We start from the raw sequence: 5,169 nt of genomic DNA, 5'->3' as shown, positions 1-5,169 counted from the left end.
AAAGAGATGGGTTTGTCTTGTGTATATGCAAGGTGAGATGCAGCATTAGTTACAAGCAGTTGGCTTATGATAGGAAATTACTGCCGAAAATCCTGTCGAGGCTTCGGTCTTCTGGAAGGTGCCAGTCAAGAGATTCCTCATCTGTGACAAGGGCGGAGAAATAAGTGGCTTGTTTACTAAGGCCAGAATTTATCAGGCTTCAGATGTTTCCCTTCATGTCTTAATGGTCTGTGGTCAGAGCTGACAGACCCTCTGGTGTCCGCGGCGGCTCAGCAAGCCCTGCTGCGCGAGAGCTCTGCGGACACGGCCCGTGCCCCCCGGTGTCACACAGCTGCCTTCGCTGTCCCCGCCGTGCCTCCCCCCCGGCCCCGCTGCAGGGCGCCCCAGGGTGCCCCTGCACGCCGACCCTGGCTGCAGCGATGCCCCGGGGGGCTGCTTTCCTTGGGTGTAGCTCAAAAGCGGCTGGGAGACTGCTGCGAGTTACCTGCTGGGCGAACAAATTCCTCCTGTCTTGAGCGTCCTGGCGTATCTGGGGGGACACAAAAGTACATTTGCCCCACCGGCAGCTCCCAAGCACAGCTCTGGCGCGGTCCAACATAGGTGGCTAGAGCCGCACGCGGCCGTTGACACATTAAAAAGTGACTTTGTAAACGCAGCCCCTTCTTAAAATGGAGAGCAATAACCCGCCTCTTGTGAGGGACTCGGGCTGCCTGAAAGCCCCTGGGCGAGCAGCTGGGGGAGGACAAAGAGGCAGTGTGCTGCGAGCAAACATGGCCGCTTCCTGAACTCTTCAACTTCCCCTCGGCACCTCTGAAGCTTGGGGTCCGGCGTATCGGGTCTCTGCACGCTTGCCGAGGGGAAAACACTTAAGCTGCGTGCGCCTCGCAGTGCTCGCAAGTGTCTTCCAGTGTAAATAATACCTTGGCCATTTGGCCCAAAACTTTAAATGGGGGCAGAGCAGGTGCATCTGCAGACATGTGTTTGCACATGCACGCCTGCTACGACCGCAGGAGCGCAGGCGTGCGTGCACGAGTAGGCGCGTGTGCACCAGAAAGAGCCTGATGCAGAAGCATCCATTTTGTTGATTAGTCTTTTTTTTTTTTTTCAGTCATGCATATATTTCCTTTTGTGTGGGTATCCTCCCTATGTTTACACTTAAAATACTTGCATCTCGCATTAGATGGGTGTGATTTGTGCAATACTTAGCTGCTGAAGTTCCTTGAATGGGAAAGGTTTGTGCCAGTCTCACCTTGTCAGCCTGAACGGATCCTCTCCTTTCCTGAGTTTGTCCCCTTTATCCAGCAACTTTTTATACTGTGTCTGCCAACTTCCAGGGGAGGTGGGATTAGCCTTGCGCAGTTACTCTCGCATAAGCACAGAACTTGGCAGCCGGCAACCCCAGCAGCGGGCACATGCCGCTCTGCCTGAGAAATCCTGTTTGTTGCTCTCTTTGCCAGAGGTCACTCCTCCCGCACCTCTCTGTGTAGGAGGGATCCTCAAAACCATTGCCAGTCGATTTCCAGTGGGATCAGTCAGATTAACTCACCGGTAAAGATTATTGGGGGCTAATTTCACTTGTTTGATAGTAGCAAAGTAGTGAGCGTGGTAGGAAGGCCCGAGGCAGCAGACAGAGAGGTAGTCCCTGGCTGGTGGTCACCGGGAGGCTGCTCACAACACTGACGTCTTCATCTGGCACAGTTTAATTTAAAAGGTGACATTTTTAGTGGAAACCTCTTAATTTACATAGAAGTTACATAGGATGCATCGACCAATGGGCAAAGCAGCGGCTCCCATTGGTTTGCTCTGGGCCTCTCGCTGTAAGCTGTGGTTTTGTGTTACAGCCTGGGTAGAAGCAGAGCCAGCTTCGTGTGAGCAGTTGTCCCCTGCTGCCTGAGAGTGAGAACAAGAAAAAAAAAAAAACTAATCAACTTTTGAACACTAGATCAGTTCCTCAATACGGTCCACGGCACAGGCTGTGGAACCACTGTGCCCACACACCTGAGAGTGCCATGGGGCATGGTGGGAACAATGAACGGCGGTGGGATGACAGCCATAAACGAGCATCGCTGCTGAAAGCTTTGCATCTCAAATGTGCAGCATCCCTGTCTGTCTGTTGGCTCTCTTCCTGCCTCCAGGTTCTTCATGCCTGTGCTTAGGTGCAGCTAAGTTCAACCAGTGCCCCAGCACAGCTATTTGCAATCAGTGTCACGGGGAACCCCTCTGGCTGTGTAACCCATCCGCCTTCACTCAGTCCTTGCCAGGCATTGGCTTGTTGTTATTTCAGCTCTCACTAAATAAAGGGACATTTAATTGATCTCTGCCCCCCACACCTTTAGCCTAATTGAATAATTGAAGGGTGTTTAACATGCTCCACAAGGAGCATCTTCCAGTAGAGCAGTATCTCCTTGCTGACCCTGGTGAGACCATTCTGCCTCTCTTCTGACATGGTAGTCTTCAAATTTTATCTCTAGGCTGTGTCAGTGTTTCTGGTGTTGGTACCACTTAGAATTAGATTGCCTTTCTAAAATTCACGTTTTTTTTTAAAAAAAAAAAAAAAAAAGAAATTCTGCTAAAGCACCACCTATTGACTAATCATGTAAGCATACCCTTCTAATCCAGGAGTTGGCTGTCCTTCCTTCTGTGGTGTATGTTCAGGCCTGTTTGTCCCATCACTAAATGACAATATCTGGATGCACGCTGCTACAACTGAGAAGAGAACCGCTACTCTTCTGAAGTCATAAACTATTTTTCGTAGGACTACAACTCCTGTGAAAGCTGTTTGCTGTGTTCAGATGAAAAATATTTCTGAAAATTGCAGATAACTGCATCTATTCGAATAGGTTAATTCATTACTGCTCTGAAAATTTGATAAACAAATATCCTTGAACTGAAATTTCCCACGCCTGCAGCGTAATTGCGTTCTCCACTGCTGTGTTTGTTTCCTCTTTAAAAGAAGGGAGGGGACACACACTGACATACTGCAACAGAATCACATTCAGCGTTTGGTGTTAATGCAAATAAATTGTACAAAAAGATCCATTGAATCATGGAGTGACTCAGAAGGCCCTAGATGAGGGCTCTTTGGCTGTGCAGAAATGTCAGTAGTTCAGCATGGGAGCAGAAAGCTCTTAAACACACTGCGAGGGACAGCTAGTTTCTTCATCTGGTTTTAAGAAGTAAGGCAGAGCGAGCCTAGCAAGGTGCGGTGAGGAAGTGTGGTGTCACATGCCGCTCCACAGGAAACGAGATTGAAGCTGCTGGGGAAGTTCAGAACCGGGTGACCTCCAACGGACTCAAATGGCACAGGTTGGTCCTCTTAAAATGTCTCTTTAAACCATCCTACAGCGGTTCTGCATGCATATTTCCATATGCTTCTGATGGAGGTGGATAAGAAGTGGTCTGTGTAACCGCCTGGGTTAGCAGGTAGCGAGCAGCTTGGGCTTTTGGAGCAGGACCTTACGGGGCAAAAATAGGAAGCTCCTCCATGAGTTAGCCCGGGTTTGTGAGAAGCTTGGAGCCCGCCTTGCTGCACAGCAGCAGCGTGGACCTGAGTCGCGTTGGAAGCGTGAATGACATTTCCGTCATGTTAAGACTTTCTTGTAATGGGCAAAAGGTCTGGATTTTTAACAGAAGTGTTCAGTGTTAATAAATAGCAGAAAGTGCTTTTCCAAGCACAGGTTAAAACTATTGACCGTAGTGAGAACTTCACTTTGTTTGCTTTGGCTGAACTGAGTATTTAGCTGTTCTGTTTGATTTTATTGGTATAGGCTCTTGTTAAGGTTTTCTCATGTTCCTGGTGATTTCTATTGAGAAATTCCAGCCCAGCTTTTCTGTGCAGGAGGCCTTTGGCTTGGGAATGCGCTGTTATCATCAATGAAAGGGCACCAGTTTGGTGCTGGAGAACTTGGAGCTCTCAGAGGGAGGCCATTTGATGGGATGTATGTTTTGTAGTCCTACATAATTTTTAAATATTACCAGATAATTGTGATTAATTAAGAATTTCGAATGCAAAGTCAGAGTGAAAGTTCAAAAGAAAAATAAACTTCAGGATGATCAAATGTAGAATATAATAGGAGTGCTTCATGGAATCAGAACTAAAATTAAATCCCAGTGCACATGGTGCCAGGAGAGCACGGGGGGGAGAGGAGGTGGCGGCTGCGCAGCCTGTGCTGGTCGGTCGAAGGCAAAGGCGCCCGCTCCGTGCGGAGGCTCCCTGGCTCGCTAGGCAAGGTCACAGCTTGCCAGGCGGAGGGGCTTGGGCATTGGAAGCGGTCGTGATCGAGCACGAAATGCAGTGGTTGGGGATGGCGATTGCTGTACCAAGGGCACGCCAAAGATTAAAATCAGAGATTTGAGTGTCAGGCAAATATTCCTGAAACTGTCTATACTTCTCAAATCTTTAAAAGAAAAAATATTTTCCCTGAATCTGTAGAAAAACAGACTTGAGTTGCACCGCTGTTTCAGCATCACCTAGCGCATTCATCCTGATCTCAGCATAAAAACACCTACGTAAAATGAACACAGCAGCTCAGGAAGGACCCGGCTGTGCGAGCGGGGAAGTCCTGGCCACCTCCTTCCTGGAGAGGGGGATGCTGGGTCTGGCTCTGCCACGGGGCGCTGAGGGTCTCAGCAATTTGGGAATAACGGGGCCCTCGTTTTGGCAGTTTACAGCTCTGCAGCTCTCGCTGTCTGCAGCCTTGCAAAGCTTGCTCTTTGGTTTTGAGCTTTGGAGTTTCACACACGGAAAGCTCTGGCCTTAGCTGGGCTTCTCTGCTGCTGTAAAACTGGCAAGTTTTGCAAAGAGTGCCAGAGTTCTGCCCAAAATCAGCCTTTCTGCTTTGTTAGGGTTTATAGCCTTCACCAGAACACTGTGAAACTCAACTCTGTTTAACTAAGAACGTGATTTAAAAGCAATTTACTAAAATCCCACTGCAGACATTTTCATTTCAGCCTAATCCTGCCTTATAGCAGCTCATCTCAAATAGATTAGGAGTTGTTTTAAGATAAATATAATGGCTTGTAAATAATGTATTTGAGCCTCCATGCAGTGGTTTGTGCCAGGCATTTGAAATTGAATTAATAAATCGATACACTTTCCTAAATAAATAAAGCCTAACACTTTTACTCTGCTACCAGGAGTGAGCACAGACAACCAGGACTGAAAGAGCA

General features: G+C 48.2%; 1 long non-coding RNA gene across 1 annotated transcript in view; it reads left to right on the top strand.

Moving 5' to 3' along the window:
- Positions 1-3,265: 3,265 nt before the first annotated feature.
- LOC118452504 overlaps positions 3,266-5,169 on the top strand; it is a 28,033-nt gene continuing 26,129 nt past the window's right edge. Inside the window, exon 1 of the long non-coding RNA XR_004842284.1 lies at positions 3,266-3,306. This is a non-coding gene — a long non-coding RNA (uncharacterized LOC118452504). The remainder of the gene's footprint in view (positions 3,307-5,169) is intronic.

Source organism: Egretta garzetta, unplaced genomic scaffold, assembly GCF_000687185.1.
Source record: "Egretta garzetta isolate BGI_Z169 unplaced genomic scaffold, ASM68718v1 scaffold16, whole genome shotgun sequence".
NCBI classification, from domain to species: Eukaryota; Metazoa; Chordata; class Aves; order Pelecaniformes; family Ardeidae; genus Egretta; species Egretta garzetta.
Note: the sequence above shows the minus strand (reverse complement) of the source record. Positions and strands in the feature narration are given on the sequence as shown.